We start from the raw sequence: 21,314 nt of genomic DNA, 5'->3' as shown, positions 1-21,314 counted from the left end.
TGATTATTACGTTGACACTTAAATGACTTACATACAATATCATTTCTTTTCTGGGGAGTAGCAGAAACACAGCATTAATACGTTTTTGTGTTTAATTTTGGAAAGAAATTGGGTGCTCCTATAACGTAGAATGATGGAGTAATGATGGAGACATTAGCGGTGTGGTCAGTTGAAATTAAACTAGAGAAATGGTTAATGAGTGGAATAACTATGTTCATAACATTAACGTTACTGTTAACGGGATTCATTTCAGTATACATTTACATGTAAACATACTGTACTGTACACAGTACATCGCAGGGAACTACACTAACCTTTTCCACTGGTGGCACTTGCGCTACTAACTTTTTCAGTTACTGGCGCAAAACATGATTTGGTCGCACAAATTGTTTATAGTAAGCCGCTCTGGATAATAATGAACAATAATGAAACTGTATTGCATACAGATGTGCTTTTTATTTTACTTGCCATCTTTTAAACCACATGCCTTCTTGTTTTTGTTTTCTTTAACATTGGTTGGGATAGATTTACTGTAATAGAAAATACAGTACACAATAAAGTGCAAAATGGATTTCAACATGCTATGGTTGGCACAGATGGGCAGACTCCTGAACTCTTAAGTAGTGACGCACCGATGTGAAAATTGTGGCCGATACCGATAATAACCGGTATTAATATTGCTGTTATGGCCGATATCGATATCTCTGTATAGAAAACAAATTTACTGATAATCAAATAAAGAGAAATTTTCCAAAACACTTTTTTTTTTTTTTTTTTACTTTAGAAATGACTTATGTTGGGCACCTTTACCTGTGTGCAAAATATGTCACACATAGGACACACATGCATTATATTGCATTGCATTGCATATAATGTGTGCTGGTCAACTTGTCTAAAATTAAGAAACCCTTAGAAAACAGGAAAAAAAAAAAAAACAGGAACGTTGTGTACAATTAAGATAGGCTACTTAATTTATTATTCCAATATCCAAATATGATACTAAATACCACAGGAAAAAGGGCTTCTATTTGTGACGTGCTGTCTTTGCATTTGAACATTGCACATTTTAAACAGGACAGGCATTTGCTGCATAAATGTTAGCCAATACAAACATATTTATAGAAAACCGTTGACAATGAATAGACAGGAGTCCAATAATAGCATAACGAATCACTTATTCTAAAAATAATATCAAGTAGGCTAAGTTTGACGAATCCGACATATAACGAGGGCTGTGTTGTAAAACGTCCGTCATTTAACGAATTTTAAAAACACGGATGGATAATACAATATGCTTTCCGACATTTTGACAGAAAAAAAAAACAAGCAAGAACAAAATTTAAACTCCCGTATAGCCCGTCAATTTTCATTTTACAATTATCTTCTCTCTCTGTGTGCGCGCGTCCGTATTAGTGAGAGAGAGAGCTTGCGAGTCGCGCAGATACAATGGTACGTTTTAATCTAAGTAACGGTCGCGGGGCTGAAGCCAACTTGATGTGTTGAATGCTCAGAGCACGTTATAAAACGTATTCTTAAAATACACATTTCTGTTTTAATAAATGCTCATAGTAAATCATAGCACATTGCCTAAAACATAGGTACAAAAATAATCAGTGATACATTTGCGACCCATTAAAAATTTTGGTCGCAATGGCATTTCAAAAGGTCGCATATGCGACCATTTTGGTCGCAGTGTAGTTCCCTGCATCGTATGCATGTATTTGTGTGTGTTCTGATGAATGTTTTGAAAGGATCTAGGGGTGCATTAGCCATATTAAAATGAGTCCTTTAACAGTAACGTTAATGTTATGTATCGTATTTAGGAACATAGTTATTTCATTCAGTAACCATCTCTCCAGTTACTCACACACACACACACACACACACACACACACACACACACACACACACACACACACACACACACACACACACACGTGTATATGTTTGTACTGTATATAATAATAATAAAAAAATAAAAATTATATATATATTTAATATATATATCCCAATAAGGTATAATACATTTATAGTATTTACTGTATATATTTTTCTCGTGCTTCTATGGTCATAATTACTAACATCCTAATGTTATGTTCTGTTCAAATACATTCACATAAACCTGAACAACAAGTGAATATCAATTAAAGCTGCTCAGTTTAAGTCAAGAAAGAAGTGTGGTCAACAGTAAAAATATACAAGGCAACCAACTCAACAAAACATTTAATTATATATTATATCTAGGGAGAGGGTAGGTAAGTTTTCCTTGAATGTTCTGTCTTCAAAGAAACTCATTCAACTTCCTACAGGGAGAGAAAGATGGCAGAAAGCAGGCCAGAAGAGGAATACAAGTGTTCACAATAGCCATTATATTCTGCCACTGAAGCTGTAGGATGATCTGGAGACCTGGTGGTGAATCGAGAATCAGTCAAACGCTTAGCCATACATTGATAACAAAAGCATTCACACTCCACACTATAAGTAATGCTATAGTTACTTGGGTTTTTGGGTGAGTGCATTCCCCTGCCAGAAGCAGAGCGTGTCATAGGCCCATACACATTGAAAGCTTATGTTTCCTAAACATTTCCATGAGGTTGAGATTACAGAAGTGAGAGTCCACACCTACAGTTTGGTCCATATCTATTTGGACATTTGTCATGGTTTCTATAATTATGACTCTGTACTGTTGTACATAATTTGAAATTAAATGAGAACAAAAATGATATATAGTATATATACACAAACCACTATTGTTATTCAAATGGTTATTCTTACACAACAACAGAAGAAGCTGGATGATTATTTTGCTCATCCAACAAATTATATTTTTATTGCATTATGATACCGTATAAGCTCAGCCATAAATTCTGCTTTTCTATAATGTTCAGGATTTTGTTATGCTGTCATAGAGGTGTACATTCATTTACACGTTTTAGCATTGCGGTCTTATTTGTGGGGGTGCTGCTGTACTTTTGCTTTATATCCAGATGCATTTCTAATATTCTGACCACGTCATGTATGTAAATAGGGTTGACAAAAAAATAAATAAAACCTCTGAATACAATGTAGTGCAACATCACATTTAACTATGACCTCAGTATTGAATTTACACATTTCTGACTGGTAGCTAACATTAGTGAAGTGTTGGTCACGTAAGCTTGCCGCAATTAACTATTATCTTCCAATAAACATTAACTAAAGTTGGCTACATAAATTACAACTACTGACTAGATTCATGAGAGGACGACTAATGCCTTCAAATGTCAAAATGTCAAAAATACAGTAATTTCATCAACTTACCAGCGAGCGTACTTCGGAAACACTGAGAGTGAATGGGGTTCAGTGCTGGAACTATCAGTGTTTGGAACTATCGGCTGCTCCACGACACGCGTTACTTCCTCATCCCAAAGTTCCCATGGCAGTCTATGGGAGTGTCGTAACTCTGTTTTTCAACGGCTCTGAACCTGAGTAATGGGTACATTTTTATCACTACAGGCCTAATATCACCTATGGCTTTTGGGTCAAACACAATCTCCTCAGTCTTGGTCACGTTTAGCACAAGATAGTTGTCATCGCACCACTGGACAAATTCCTCAATATCAGTATGATACGCTGCTGGACTTCTATCTTTCTGCATAAGGCTGAGGATTGCTGTATCATCAGAGAATTTAATAATATAATTGTCAGTATGTAGTCTAGTGCAGGTGTAAGTATACAATGTAAAAAGTGCTGGAGAGCTGACACAGCCCTGAGGGGCACCAGTGCTGATTGGCCTGGGCTCTGTAAGAGCGTTATTCACTCTAACCTGTTGAGTACGGTTTGTTAAAAAAGAAAGATATCAATTGAGAATAAAAGGGTTAACATTCATATGTTTCAGTTTCTGGATGAGCATGTGAGGCTGCAGAGTATTAAAAGCCGAACTAAAATCAACAAACAAAATACGTGCATAGACCTTGGGGTCCTCGAGGTGTTTACTGACCAGATGTGAAATGCTGTTAATAGCATCATCTGTGGCGCGCGTTTGCCTGTAAGCAAACTGAAACAGATCTAAAAATACAATGAACATGATCACACACACATGCACGCGCGCACACACACACAGGTGTGTTTACTCTTTACTCGTGTACCTATCTACTTATTGCTGTTTTTTTTTTGTTTTTTTTTTTGGGGGGGGGGGGGGGGGGGGTATTTACTTTTATGTACTAAAATGTGTTTCTTATTCTAAAGTTAATAATTTTATACATTTGGATTATTTAAATAAATTATATGTAACTGCATTCAAGTCTTTTCTTTTAGTGTCATTACTGCAAATTGATGTGGCATTATTGCAAAAACAAAACACTTCAAAAAAACTGATTTAATGTATTTTAAAATGTTTAAATATATTCATAATAAAAGCTGTTATAAGAGCAGTCAGTCACATCCAAAAAAATGAATGGATCTCTATGGCGCCTCTGCTGGAAGTGTGTGGTAATTACACTTTGTGGCAAAACTATATTATCTGCAAACAAAATTCTGACCAGCAGTGTTATGAAGTGTGGAGGAGATGAACCCATATGCAGACAGTATGCAATTGAACAACGTTTATTGTAGACAAAAAGGGAAAACAAAACCCACAAGGGGGCAAAACATAGACAGGACAAAGAGTGACTAAACTAGACTATGACTTGACAGATAACTAGATGATAAACAAACAGCAAATACAGAATCTGAACTTTCTCTAGACAATACTCTTGACAGGAGTAACCGGTAACAGGGAACAGGGAACAGGGAAGATTACAAACACAAGGTTTCACAAGGTATGATAATGAACCAGCACAGGGCAGCAAACACAAGGGGATTAAATAAATAGGGAGAAACTGATAATGATAATGATAATGATAATGATAATGATAATGACAGCAGGTGACACAGATGAAACAATAATGACTAACGAGGAGAACAAGGGGGCGGGGTTAAGTAAGGAGACAACACAAGCACACAGCCCAAACAAAAGGCCATGTGCTTACACACAAAACATGGGTCTGTCATGATCCTGCCTCAAGACTAGAGAAAATCAAGGACAAGAAGGCAGAATCATGACAGGTGGATGAAGAATTATGCATCTCACACCTAGATCAATAACCAGAAACAACTCATATTTCATTTCGATCATCATTAATGTGTTTTTTTTTTTTCATAAAAAGGTAATATTGCATGCTAATGGTATAGCTGAGGTATTTTGCAGTAAATAGGTACAAAAGTACTTCAAATCTCCCAAAACATAGCATTAATGTATAGATGAGAAGTAAACCAAAACAATTATATAATATTTGTATTATTTAAAAAACAAAAAAACCCTCCTAGTGCATGTTTAATCATATTAATATTAAATGATTTGTTAATGCATTATTTTGTCATGACTTTTACTTGAGAGGGTCCTAATCATGATCAAATTCACTGTTAACTACTTCCCAAACTCAGCTCATGATTGATCATAAACTTACTATCAAACACACAACGAGTGTTCAGCTCAGTGAAGTGATGTTGTGTGGTCAGAGAACAGAAGTACAGTATCATCACGACTGTGTCTGGATGGAGAGTGAACTACTGATCCCAGCAAACCTTCCCTGAGTTTTGCTCCTTCCTTTGGGAACTGTTCCACAAATATTCTTTGTGGGTTTTGAATTGTTATTTTGTATTTAGCTGTGCATAAGTCACAGTAGGGTGAGTTTGAAGGAGAGAGAGAAACACAGAACAGATAAAGAGCTTTTAAGGGCAGTTATTAGTGTATTTTCTACGGTTGAAGAGGAGGATCAACTAATCCTGTGCCGTCCAGTAATGTTTATGACAAAGCTGAAATCAAGAGTTCAAGATATGATGATATTACATTATTTACATTTGTTTCAAACTCAGGGTATTTCTTTTTCCTTCTTAAAGAGGCGTTTGATTTGTTTTATCCATAGATGTTAATTAATGCATTAACTATCAAACACTGGAATGATTTTAATCTTCTGGTTTTTATGCTGGTATGGTTTATTATTTAAATTTCTTTATATCATAATGATCACTGAGATATACTGTGTTTCAGGTATCAGTGGAGTGGAGGATGATCATGTGTTCATCAGTTCTGGTGAAAATGTGCGTCTGTCCTGTAATAATGCTCTTTCTGACTGCACATCTAAAACTACATGCATCTACTCTAACAGCTTCAGTCAGTCAGTATTAGTTGGACTGATTGAATTAGGGATAAAGAAGAAAGACACAGAGAAACATGAGAGACTGAGTCTGGAGTCTGACTGCTCTCTGAACATCAAGAACGTCACAGAAGAAGATTATGGATTATACATCTGCCAACAATATGTGAATGACAGACAACCAGGATCTGATGCACGTGTTTATCTGCATGTTCTTCATGGTAAGTTTATGATTATGTGGTCAATTTAAAAAGGGCAGATTCTCCCTTTAAACTCAGATGATGATTGAAGAGTCTGTGATTTGTGTCTTGTGTTCAGTTTCAGTGTCTCCATCATCATCATCATCATCATCATCATCTTCATCCTCACAGACTGAGATCAGTCCAGGCCGCTCTGTGACTCTCTCCTGTCAGTTGTATTCATATACTGGACTCTCCTGTGATTATTGGGTCAGTTCTGTGGGATTTGAGCTGTTGTGGGTGAATCAGACTGGTGTTGATCTGAAGACAGACTCCAGATATCAGACATTATTATCATCAGATCAATATCGCTGTATCATCATAACTCTGACTACAACACTCCTGAATGAAGATAACAACAGAGAGTGGAGATGTCAGCTTACTCACAGAAATCAAGTCAAGACCTCAGTCAGATACACTGTCAAGTATTCAGGTGAGAAAACACTCTTTTCAGACAGATTTGTGAAAACTTTCACACACTGGCTCTACTCTTTCTGATGACTTCATACGTTTGGCAATTGTAAAATATTAGAGGTCAAAGTCATAAACTGCATACAAATCCTTATAATCCTCAATATTGACATCCTATGGGTCATACTAGGCTAAAATAGACTCTTCTGATTTATGCAATATTTCATGTATGACCCATGAGGGAGGTCAATATTGGGAATTATAAGGATTTGTTTGCAGTTTGAGGAATTCTAAGGCTTAATAATGTCATTGATTCAGGAAAGCTGAAGGTTTATGGGAAGCAGCTCACTGTGTTTCACTCTCATATAAACCAGGAATAAATGATACAGTAACATCTCTCTTCTCAACTACTGCCACTGTAAGCTGTGATGATTGAACACAAACTGCATGTCATGATCAATATGAAAATATGATGTTAATGTCCTGATGCGTCTGAACATTCATCTTCTGCAGCTCCAGTCGCTTCAACAACACTGACTCCAGTCAGAAGCTCAAACTCTGAGAAGACATCAAGCCGAACTACAGCAGCAGCTTCTACACAAGGTTCATGATCACATGATCACTGTCACACATCATCAGTCTCTCGCTTCAGTGGTTTGCACTGGCTCTCACAGACTGCTTTATCATCACACATATTAGCATCAAAAAAAGCTCTTTAGTCAGATTTGTCAGTGAGTTTTGATACATATGACCGGTCTTGTACAGTCTGTTGTCTGACGCAAAATAATCATAATATACAGCTAGTGTAACTCACGCCACTCCTATGATAAATTAATAAAATCATAGTGAGGATTTATTAAACACAACTCATCCCATGTTAGTGTGTCATTCCAGCACCAGAACTGATGTGACAGAACTGTCACACTGATACTGATACGTCATCCCAGCAGGTTATTAATTTTAGATGCCGTCAATAAATAGATATTCTGCAAACTTAGAAATGCAATTGAACATGAATATCTATGAATGAATAAAGCATCAAATAGATTAATTTTTGGTCAATGGCGATAGTCATTCTCCTCCTGACACCTTGAGATTGAAGTAAGAAGATAATGATGACAAACTCGTGCACATATTCATCATTTCTGTGATATGAAGCTCAAGTATTATGTGTTGATGATGTTGTGTATATGTGGCATTATGTGTTGAACTGAACTAACAGACGTGATCCACAGATCCAGGAGAAACTGAAGTCAGTGTGACTGCTGGATCATTATACAGAGGTACGACACGTTCATTTATACTGACAGCTTTATAACATTAAACTTGATGGATATAACTTGGGGGAACGCTGGCGCATGTTGGCTGCCGCTTCTCCGCCCGGCTCTGTTTTAATGTCTTAATGTTTAATGTGTATCTATTTTAATTCTTCTTAATCAGTATTAATTTTATTACTACAAGTTCATTCATCCTCTCAGTCATCTCATACTGAATTCACAACGGATAACGCATGAATGAAAAATCAAAGCGGATATCTGTCCTGGGAATCTCACGAAGGACAAAACACCAGAACAAGCAACAAGTGCCCGACTCAACCGTGGCCTTCGAGCAGATCAACAACTCTGATCGCGAAGAAATCTTAGAACTTAACGTTACATACTTGCTGAAATTGGACTGGAATTGAGACGCCCGGCTTCTGGGATCAAGTTAGCGCTAGCTTTGTGCTAGCGCACCACGCCTGGATTATGCCACCGTTATGCTCCGCTGTCGACTCCCGCCCACTCAACAACCACCTTCGTCCGGACAACATCAACATCCTTCAAGAATCTGGACTACCTCGCCGTCCTCCACATAGAGGCTCTGGTCGTATGTTCAATTACAACTTTTCAACTTCAAACTCCATTCCATCCATCTGGTCTTATTCGCGCATTCCAACTTCCTCACTACGTCATCACAACAAACGACACGCGCTCCTATCTAATCTCCGCCCCCTTCCTCTGTCCTCTCAATCCATCACAAAGCAACGTCACCTGAAACTGGCTTTGTTTAACACTCGCTCACTCAACAATAAAAGTCTCATTTTAAACAAATTCATTACTGACAATAACCTGGATTTCCTCTGTATCACTGAAACCTGGCATAAACCCCTGGACTACTTCTCACTCAACGAAACCACACCCACAGGATACACATACATGGACAAACCCCGACCTGAGGGGCGGGGAGGCGGTGTTGCTGCAGTGTACAGAAAGGACATTAAAACATCCATCATCTCCATCCCTGCTGTTCAGTCCTTTGAACACATCACTTTCAAACTCTCTGGTCCCACTCCTCTGGTCACTGCCATAATCTATCGCCCCCCCCAAACCAAATCCTTCCTTTCTCGCTGACTTATCTGATTTTTTGACTCAGCTATCTGCCATTTCACCTTCTGTTCTGCTTTTGGGAGATTTTAATTTTCACATCGATACTAACTGCAAATCTGCCACTGAATTCCTGGAAATGCTACACTGCTTCAACTTTACCCAACATGTTAACTTTCCTACTCATAGCCGGGGCCACATCCTGGATCTGGTTTGCTCTACTGGTCTCACCATATCTCACCTCTCCAGCCTCAACCTCAACATCTCCGATCATCTGGTAATCACCATGAACATCGATCTCCCCATTATGACCACTAAGAATAAACGGTCAATTTCCTTCAGAAATCTTAAATCCATTTCTACTCCTGCTCTTTTAGCCTCTCTTGTTAGCAAAATATCCTCCATCCCCCCACTGCAGACTGATAACCCCTCCGATCTCACTGACTACTACAATGAAACACTCTCCATCTGTCTCGATCAGCTGGCTCCCATTAAAACCAAAACTGTTTCATTCACTCACTCTGCTCCCTGGTACAAACCACTCAATTCTTCTTTCCCGCCTCGAATCTTCCCTCAACATCACTGGCACCGCCCTTTCCTGGCTCCAATCGTATCTCACCGACAGACAACAGTTCATTCACATTAACAACTGCACCTCCTCCACTGCTCCGCTGTCCCAAGGTGTCCCCCAGGGTTCGGTGCTTGGCCCTCTCCTTTTCATATTATATCTGCTTCCCCTTGGCAACGTCATTCGCCACCATGGTCTAAACTTTCACTGTTACGCCGATGATGTTCAGCTTTACATCTCCACCAAATCCATTACCTCCGTTACCCACTCCACTATCTCCAACTGCCTCATTGACATTAAATCCTGGATGCACTCTAATTTCCTTCAACTTAACTGTGAAAAAACAGACATGATCATCATCGGTCCCAAATCCATCACCAAGACCACTCACAGTTTCTCTCTCACTGTCGATAACTCCACCTTGTTTCCATCCCTTCACAGTCGCAACCTCGGAGTCATCTTTGACAATAACTTCTCCTTTGAACTGCACATAAAACAAATCACTAGAACTGCCTTTTTTCATTTAAAAAACATTGCCCGACTCCGTCCTTCACTCTCGTTCTCCGCTGCTGAAACCCTCATCCACGCCTTCATCACCTCCAGAATCGACTACTGTAACAGCATCCTGTATGGCACAACATTGAAAAGCTTAAACAAACTCCAATATATTCAGAACTCTGCTGCTCGTCTACTCACCCACACCCGCACCCGTGACCACATCACCCCAGTCCTTAAGAACCTTCATTGGCTCCCGGTGCCACAACGAATTCAATTCAAAATTCTTCTCCTCACTCATAAAGCCCTCTATAACCAGGCCCCTTCCTACCTCACTGACCTGCTCCACCGCCACAACCCATCTCGTTGCCGCCGCTCTTCCAATGCAAACTTCTTGACTCTACCTCCCAGGACCAAGCACCGAACCTGGGGGGATAGAGCCTTCTCTGTCGCTGCCCCCACCCTCTGGAACTCTCTACCCAAAAAATCCGTGACTGCACTGACCTGTCAAAATTCAAAATCTTGACAAAAACTCATCTTTTTAAAATTGCTTTTAATGTTTAATTTAATTGTGTGTTTAATTTTCTTTTTTTGCTACATTTGCTTTACAATTTTCTATGTTGCTACATCTGTTTTACAATTTTCTGTAAAGTGTCTTTGAGTACTTAGAAAAGCGCTTACAAATTAAATGTATTATTATTATTATTATTAAACTATCAGTCAGTCTGTAAAAGCTTCATCAATAACTGTTGATAGTTGAATACCCTTGACTTCAGTCATGTACAGTTTCTCTTCTTCCTCTCATGTTTCCTGCAGTGATTGTGACTATTGTTGAGATGGCAGTGTTTGCTGCTCCTACTGTGATTCTTCTTCAGATCATCTGTGCAAGAAGAGCTGGTGAGTTTTGAGCCGCACACAATCTGATGATTCACACTCATCTGATCTGGAACAATCTGCAATCATGATAAAAACACATACGAGAGGTCAGTCAATGCTTTTATTTTGCAGGGAGGAAGGACTCGAAGCACCCAGAGGAAATAGAGATGCCTGCAATATTACAATAAAATACTGGTGAGTTTAGAGCGAATCTGCAACAATATTTAAAATAGCAAAAACTTACAGAGGATTGTTCATCGTTTTATTTTCTTCTTCTCAGAAAACAAAGAAAAAACTCTGATCACCCTGAAGAATAGTGACACCGAGTTTAGATTAAAATGTGTTTTGTTTGTTTTTTTGTTTGTTTGTTTTTTACAAGTAAATGGCCAGATTTTTCTTCATTAACATCCCAGTCAACACGTTGATCTCACAGTGATCTCTCCATATGATCACAATGTGAGTCACAAGTGTAACCTCACAGCGCACTCACTGTGTGCTCATATAATGGCCACAATGTGAGGTCACCCCAGCTAGAAATGTTATTGGACATGAACTTCATCGTTTAGACGTCAAAATTAGGTTGAAAATGAAAATTGGGTTGATGTGTTAGGCTGGCTACACACCGCCTGCGTGACACACACATCTCAGGTGCGGAAGAAAACGCGTGCATGCTAGAAATATGAACCGACGCCTATTTTTCACGCGACATTCAAGCGTGTTGGAAGCGTTTCCAGGCAAAATAGAATAGGAAAAGATGTTTATATGTCATTTTGACACAAATGCATATTAATAAATTATATTTTGATGTTTGAAAGTTTCTAGGTTTTGACATAAATGCAGATATAAATGTAATAAAAAAAATAAAAAATAATAATTATCGATTTTGAAATATTGCACCTGTCAATACAGAACGAAATATTCAGTAGCCTATTTTGCCGTCAATATTGCGTCTTTGCTGTATCGTCACCTAGCAGCAGCAGCGCCGCGTCAGACACGTTTCTGGTGTGCAGAGACATAGAAAACGCCACGCTCACGCAACAGAAACGCCACGCTGTGTAGCCAGTGTGTAGCCGGCCTAAACATTTGATGTCAGGCTCCAACTTCATTAAACAACTCCACAAACAGCATTACCAGCTTCACTTATTACTAACCAGACTGACTTTATTTCTGTCATATGTGTGGAAAAGTTCTTATTGAGATTAACAGAGGTTTAGATGATGATGATTTATTGAAATTAATAGTTTGGTTTGATGTCATCATTATGGTGATCAGTGTTTGCTTTAGCTGGTCAGTTTGTCTCTTGATGTTTTAATGTTAGTTTTTCTCAGGCTGCTGGAACTGTGTGTTATGGCAAGACCAGTAAGAGAAAATGTGATCAGACAATGTCATCTACTTGATGATGACGATAATGTAATCATCATGTTGTGTTCTGATCAGCTGATCTCTTCTAGACTGTCCTGTGTGTTATTAATTTCATATAATTGATTATAGTAATGTTTCTACAGTATGACATCCAAAAGAGTTTTAATTAAATAAACTGTATAATTGAAAAACACACACACACACACACACACACACAAAAAATTAGCTTTAATGCAGTGCACATATACATGTGACACCCTGTATGTATAGTCACAGGAATAATTATAGCCTATATTTTTTTCATGTATTTTATTTATTTTATTGTGTTTATGATATTGTTTCAATTACTGTTATTATGCTGGACTTGTGATGCGTAATACCCTCAGTGGACAGTAGGGGGAGACAATGTGCTGATCGGAGACTATGAGTCGCGGAGAAGAAGCCGCCAATACAAGAGCGATTCGTTATTGATACGCTGATTTCACGCAGCCGCCATTTTGAAATCGAAAGTGAGGCTCCGGTGGGAAAAACCCCGGAAGTAAAGATAAACAACAATGCCTTTGGACTACCAACCTGAAGCTGCTGCCGCGATTTACACTATTGGATGTTAATATCCAATATAGGAAATGTATATAGTTAATTCCTGCTTCTTTTTTTACTTTCTGAATTATATAAAAAAATATATATTTATAAATGAATTTCACTGTATATAGCCTAAAGTATAAAAGAAATGTATGTACAGTTTTAGAATTGACACAACATCATTAAACACAACAATACGCCGTCGCATTAACGACTCTCCTGTGATTAAAGGCGACACTTCCGGTTTTCTTCCCACCGGAGCCTCGCTTTCGATTTCAAAATAACGGCTGCGTGAAATCAGTGTAGGCTATAACAGCACAACTGTGTCTGTCTCATTGATTAGCCAAACATGTGAACAGGTGAAATCAATCCCCATGGACATAAAAACATGAAACGATATGTTGAGAGCGTGTGTACACTGTTTTAGGAGGGTGATATACATTTCCTGAGTAGAGTTAAGATGTTTAATAGAGACGGTGTTGTGTTTATGAAAATGACGTTTCATTTGCAGACGTGCCGCATCAGGCCTGGTATTAATATAATAAAACCTGAAAGGTTAGAGGCACACTGAATACCCAAAGTAATGTGATGTTTATAGCTTTATAATTGTGTTTATAGCATAAAGAGCAATGTTTTGAGCAATTGCCATGGGTTTCAAGATTGAAGTATATGTATATATAGATACGTACATGTGTAATTGTTGAATATTATACATATATAATCTTTGCATACTATATTATATAGGCTAGTGTTGACATTTTGGTTGTTATAATATGTTTTAATGATCTTTTGATTAAGTATATCCGCTGTACTGTATATAGTAATTCAGTTTAAATGGTTATATTGTGTAACTAATGGTTCGCTCAACTATTCAGTTATATAGTGTTTAGTGGGATACATTTGCACAGACAACAGAGACTGTAATAGACTACATTGTGATGTATGATTTACGAAATTATCTGAGGAAAATACTACTTGAGTATGAGGAGAAAGACTTACAAAAGTGATGCAACACATGTTTATTGGTGTTTTGTTTGACTGAGTCACATGTAAGGTGACACAAGATATTGTGATTTAATTATACAAAATATGATATGTATAAATAATCTTTGACTTATTGTAATAAAGCGATTACAAGAGCGACTCGTTATTGATAACAGCACAACTGTGTCTGTCTCATTGTTTTGCCAAACAGAGTTCACTTACTGCAGCACTGCCAGCTGGACGGTGGGCGTGCTAAATACACAATCATGTGAATGTCTTTAATTGTCCATAAGGCCAAAATAAAAGCATATGTGATGTTCTGGATTTGTGAAATGTGGAGCTTTTAGGGTTTGGAGCTGTTATCCATCCGACTGGCAGGAGCGTGTAGTGGGTGTGATTATCGCATATCACTATCACATGCATTCAACACTTTTCATCTCTTTTCAACTTTTCATCAAGCAAAGGTTTTAGCCAGGAATGGGTAAACTCTGTCCTGGAGGGCCACTATCCTGCAGAGTTTATCTCCAACCCTGATAAACTCTCCTGCCTGTAGCTTTCTAGTAATCCTGGAGACATTGATTAGCTGTGTTTGATGAGGGTCCCAGATAGCAAGAAACCATCAAAACAATGTTAAATCAGTGTTAATGTGTCAATGTTAACTGCATTGAATCAACATCACTTCTGCACCCGCAATTAATGTGTGAACTCGTGAATAAAGTCTATAGTCTAAATATAAAGTCTAAATATAACTGAATTTAGTCTGACTGCAACGCTATAGCCTACCTAATGCAGCGACCCATGTGGCGTTTCCTGATGGATTGAGGTCGTTCCTTAACTTCCTTTTCTACGTGCAATTAACACAAGATCTAAACCTGTGCGAGTAAGCGCCTATAGCAGGGGTCCTCAACTCTGGACCGCGAGATCCACTGGACTGGCTCACACAGACTGGTTTATCATCACAAATATTATCTATTATTTTAATAAAAAAGCTCTTTAAATAGATTTGTCAGTTTATGACATTTATGATACGTCTTGTACAGTTTGTTGCCAGAATCAAAATCAGAAAGAGCTTTATTGCCAGGTATGTTTGCACATACGAGGAATAAAAATAGAATTAGTAAAATACACAATATACAAAAAATAGATCAAAAAAACAACAACACAGTATACAAAAAGTAGATAATAGATGGAATGTACGGGTATGTATGTACTAATGCAAGGAAACGTAAATAAGACGTGTGGTGTGTTAAATAAATAAATGTATAAATAGTGTTTAAGTATTGCACGTTTATTGTGGAGGCATTAACTGTTCATGAGGCGGATTGCCTGAGGGAAGAAACTGTTCCTGTGCCTGTTCTGGTGCTCAGAGCTCTGTAGAGCCGACCAGACGACAACAGTTCAAAGAGGAAGAGGCGCTTGTCTACTCTTTTGCTACACACTCAAAAGTATGTACTTTTTCTTCACAAAAGGAGTACATACTTTTAAGGTTGTAGAATAAGTAGGCGAATTGGGACGCAGCATAAGTCTCATAAGTCACAGAAATTGATGTTAATGGCAGGAGTTAATTCCAAAAATTAGACCCCTGGGTGTGAGGGGTCCAGGGTGATTCTGCCAGCTCTTTACTCACTCTGGATGAGGACAGTTCTTGGAGAGTGGGGAAGGGTGTACCAGTGATTCTCTCAGCAGACTATCTGAGATCTGAGAGCTGAGCTGAACCAGACAGTTCTAGAAGTGCAGAGGATTCAGAGACTGCAGAGTATACTTGTATCAGCAGCTTCTGTGACGAACTCCAGGTTGAACTTCTTCAGGTGGGCCTTTTTGACAATGGAGTCAATGTGATTGTCCCACTTCAGGTCCTGAGAGATGGTAGCGCCCAGGAACCTGAATGACTCCACTGCTTCCACAGTGCTGTTCATGATGCTGAGAGTAGGGAGTGCAGGGGGTTTCTCCTGAAGGGTTGCTAATACAATGCTAAATCAGATATGTACAATAACATTACGACGTCCAGCAGTCGATTTAAATAGTACTTTTGGTTTGATTTGTCGTTTAATGAGATCTAATATATGTTGTCAGTGCAGAGAATTTTCACCTGAATAAATACATAGATCCGACTATTTTAAATGTGTACTTTAATGGTCCAGTGGTAGAACTTTTGCCAAGCGTGTCAGAGGTTACGGGTTCTAATCCGCATTCGTACAGTTTTTTTTTTTTTCATCAAAAACCGAATATGTTCATCAGTGGTTGTATATTAAGCACGGAAGCGTTTGTATGTAATTTGTTTTGTGATTTTACCGGAACGAATAGAGAGTCTCCGCAACAGCGTTAAGCGATGGATTGAAGCGCGGGTCCGTGTGAAGACTGTGCGAGAGCCACAAGAGAACACACTGTATCCGCACCACTGATATCAGCGGCAACAAGCACTTTGATCACTTGATTTAAAAAACAACACATTTTAGCGCTAGATCACCTCTTATTCAACAGACAAACTAAATAAATGCTCTGCTAGTTAACTGGAGATGTTTTATTTACAACTCCAAATCAGAAAAAGTTGGGACACTGTACAAATTGTGAATAAAAAAGGAATGGAATAATTTACAAATCTCAAAAACGTATATTTTATTCGCAATAGAATATAGATAACATATCAAATGTTGAAAGTGAGACATTTTGAAATGTCATGCCAAATATTGGCTCATTTTGGATTTCATGAGAGCTACACATTCCAAAAAAAGTTGGGACAGGTAGCAATAAGAGGCCGGAAAAGTTCAATGTACATATAAGGAACAGCTGGAGGACCAATTTGCAACTTATTAGGTCAATTGGCAACATGATTGGGAATAAAAAGAGCCTCTCAGAGTGGCAGTGTCTCTTAGAAGTCAAGATGGGCAGAGGATCACCAATTCCCCCAATGCTGCGGTGAAAAATAGTGGAGCAATATCAGAAAGGAGTTTTTCAGAGAAAAATTGCAAAGAGTTTGAAGTTATCATCATCTACAGTGCATAATATCATCCAAAGATTCAGAGAATCTGGAACAATCTCTGTGCGTAAGGGTCAAGGCCGGAAAACCATACTGGATGCCTGTGATCTTCTGGCCCTTAGACGGCACTGCATAACATACAGGAATGCTACTGTAATGGAAATCACAACATGGGCTCAGGAATACTTCCAGAAAACATTGTCGGTGAACACAATCCACCGTGCCATTCGCCGTTGCCAGCTAAAACTCTATAGGTCAAAAAAGAAGCCATATCTAAACAGGATCCAGAAGCGCAGGCATTTTCTCTGGGCCAAGGCTCATTAAAAATGGACTGTGGCAAAGTGGAAAACTGTTCTGTGGTCAGACGAATCAAAATTTGAAGTTCTTTTTGGAAAACTGGGACACCATGTCATCCGGACTAAAGAGGACAAGGACAACCCAAGTTGTTATCAGCGCTCAGTTCAGAAGCCTGCGTCTCTGATGGTATGGGGTTGCATGAGTGCGTGTGGCATGGGCAGCTTACACATCTGGAAAGGCACCATCAATGCTGAAAGGTATATCCAAGTTCTAGAACAACATATGCTCCCATCCAGATGTCGTCTCTTTCAGGGAAGACCTTGCATTTTCCAGCATGACAATGCCAGACCACATACTGCATCAATTACAATATCATGGCTGCGTAGAAGAAGGATCCGGGTACTGAAATGTCCAGCCTGCAGTCCAGATCTTTCACCCATAGAAACATTTGGTGCATCATAAAGAGGAAGATGCGGCAAAGAAGACCTAAGACAGTTGAGCAACTAGAAGCCTGTATTAGACAAGAATGGGACAACATTCCTATTCCTAAACTTGGGCAACTTGTCTCCTCAGTCCCCAGACGTTTGCAGACTGTTATAAAAAGAAGAGGGGATGCCACACAGTGGTAAACATGGCCTTGTCCCAACTTTTTTGAGATGAGTTGATGCCATGAAATTTAAAATCAACTTATTTTTCCCTTAAAATGATACATTTTCTCAGTTTAAACATTTGATATGTCATCTATGTTGTATTCTGAATAAAATATTGAAATTTGAAACTTCCACATCATTGCATTCTGTTTTTATTCACAATTTGTACAGTGTCCCAACTTTTTCTGATTTGGGGTTGTATTTGTATTGTTACATACACATTTTAAAAAGTGGTGGGGACAAAATAAACCCTGGCAAAAAGTGGTGAGGACATATCCCACCCGTCCCACCCGCAAATTACGCCTATGCCTCCACCGAAGAACATTTCTGACCCAGGAAATACCCTGGTATGGTAGTTTTGAGATTGTTGTTTTGTAAAGTTGTTACATGGTATTTTAGCATGCTCTCTAAATTCATGACTTTTATCACACACAAAAAGAAATCAATTGCTGATTTCACTTCTCCCATCTCAGCCTACATTATGTAGACCAGGGGTACTCAAGTTCAGATGCCAAGGGGGCCACATTTAAACCATATTAAATGTGAAGGGCCACAAATTACAACTTGCATCGTAAAACTTCATTTATGACAATATTTACAGTTTTTACTTGTATAGAAATTCAGTTTATTACCTATCTTGCTAGGTAAGTCTTGCTAGTCTTTGTTCTATTTAAAGTAGGCTAATACTGAACATGAAAATAAAAAATATGAAAAAAAAAGTGGATTAACAGTTTTCTAGCAATATTAATTATTAATATTAAGCAAAAAAAAAAAAAAAAAGGAGTTCATATTCAAACAGAGTTTTTTTTTTTTCTTTTCAAAACGCTATAAATCCATCCTTTTTTTCCCCCAAAACTTTTTTGTTTGTATTTTTTAAAAAGTCTTTTGTCTTTTATTTTCCGTGTTTGCATTTATGAGGAAAAAACAATGTTACGCGACAGTTCTCCATTACGGACGTGAGCGGCACTAAAAGACTTTCAAACTTTCACAGAGACCTCAAACAGAAAGCACAAACCTTTCTTTAAAAATGGCGTTTATCGCGTTTTGGAAAAGAGCTCTTCATATATTATCTTTATATTTAAATATTTAACAATTATTGATTAGGCCTATAATATAGGCTACATCAAATGTTCAATTATTTATTATATGTTTTCTTTAGATGACATTATACAGGGTCGCTTTACAAATTTATAAGGCTATTATTATTAGTATACTAATACTAGGCCAACTATTATCCCAGTAGGCTACATCTAACTTTTAAGTTTGTCAGAATTCGCTAAAACGTACTCGGTTACTAACGTAACCTCGGTTCTCTCTAGAAGAGGGAACGAGTACTGCGTAATAGCTTACGCTATGGGGAAACACTCTTTTCCTCGAGATACTGAAGCCAAAAAATTATCCTTAATTTTGTATTAATGTAAAACGCGTTGCGGCAGCACGCAGACATAGGCGAGACAGCTCGCGCGCCCATTGGCTGCTCTGCGGAAACTGCAGCAGCCTATCGAGAGAGGCCCCTCGTGACGACTGATCCAATGAGGGCGCTTCGCGCCCACTACGTCACGTCCCGCCGAAACGGGTGGGGCCTTGGGCTATAAATATAGCATTCGGGAGGCTGGTTAGCTGGTTTTTCCTCGCCGAAGCGAACCAGAGTTTGATGCATGCACGGCAGGATACGCAGTACTCGTTCCCTCTTCTAGAGAGAACCGAGGTTACGTTAGTAACCGAGAACGTTCTCTTACGAGAGGTTCTCTCGTACTGCGTAATAGCTTACGCTATGGCGAACACAATGCAAAACGCCGTGCGTGCTGAGATCCCACACTAAAGTCCCACGGGTAGGTGCCCGGGGCTCATACAGTGCATAATCATCAGGGACTCACAGAGAGTCCGGAAAGAGAGGCTGATTAGCATCATTCCCTAGAATATAGTGCTCTATAAAGAGCAGGTTACATCAAGTGTTCTATACAGCCAGGGTGAACTCAGCCTGGGCTGATATAATATCAGGGGGACTTACACACTGCCCACAGAAAATATAGTCGCTCAGTGAATGACGCTGTAACGGTTTCAGTATTTTGAGCCGGTAGTGACGGGCAGATAATACTGGTTTATTAGACCGAGAGCAGCTTGGCCTGCAAAGCGGGAACTTCTAGGTTGTAGAACCATATAAATGTAGACGGGGAGGCCCAGCCTGCCACCATACAGATATCTTGTAAAGCAATCCCACTAGACCAAGTCCATGACGAGGCCATGCCTCTCGTGGAGTGCGCTTTGACACCTAACTTGCATTGTAAGCCCTTTGATGTATAAGCCAGCGCTATAGCATCAACTATCCACCTGGATAGGCTCTGTTTCGACGCGGCCAGTCCCTTAGAACGTCCGCTGAACAAAACAAAGAGCTGCTAGGTCTGTCTAAAGACAGCTGAGCGAGACACATAAGCTCTTAATGCCCTGACTGGGCAAAGGAAGCTTGCGTCTCCCTCCTCGTCAGAGACCGGTAGGGCTGACAGGGAAATGATCTGCGCCCTAAACGCGGTGTTGAGGGATTTAGGAATGTACCCGTGCCTCGGTTTGAGTATGACTCTAGAGTCGTTAGGCCCAAACTCCATACACGTCGCGCTCACTGAGAGCGCCTGCAAGTCCCCTATGTGCTTCACTGAAGCGAGAGCCAGAAGAAACACTGTTTTGAAAGACAAATGTTTCAGGTCTATCGACTGAATAGGCTCGAATGGGGCGCTTTTCATGGCCTCTAGGACCGTGGAAAGGTCCCAAATGGGGACTGAGGGGAGTCTGGGAGGATTCATTCTCTTAGCTCCTAGAAGGAAGCGAATGATCAAATCGTTTCTTCCCAGTGACTGACCCAGCGTTGGCTCAGCAAACGCTGCTATGGCCGCCACATAAACCTTGAGCGTGGATGGGGCTCTGCCCTTATCCAGTAGCTCTTGTAGGAAGGAAAGAACCTCCGACATTCCACAGTGTGAGGGTGATATGTCACTAGCTGCACACCAGTTAGAGAACACTGACCATTTCGAGACATAGAGCCGCCTTGTAGACGGGGCTCTGGCCTGTGTGATTGTGTTTAACACTCCCTCTGGGAGTTTAACGGGTACCCGTTGATGGTCCATGCATGTAGGGACCAAAGCTCCGGGTAGGGATGCCAGATCGTGCCGTTGGCCTGCGAGAGGAGATCTCTCCTCACTGGTATTGGCCATGGGGCGGTATTCGTCAACCGCATCAGAACCGGGAACCATGCTTGGTTCGTCCAGAATGGGGCCACGAGTAGTACTGAGCATCCACTCTCCCTGATTCGCTCTAATACCTGTGGTAAGAGCGTGACGGG

Source organism: Squalius cephalus (genome assembly GCF_949319135.1).
Source record: "Squalius cephalus genome assembly, chromosome: 1".
Classification (NCBI taxonomy): Eukaryota; Metazoa; Chordata; class Actinopteri; order Cypriniformes; family Leuciscidae; genus Squalius; species Squalius cephalus.
The sequence above is the reverse complement of the archived record's forward strand: the minus strand, read 5'-3'. Positions refer to the sequence as shown.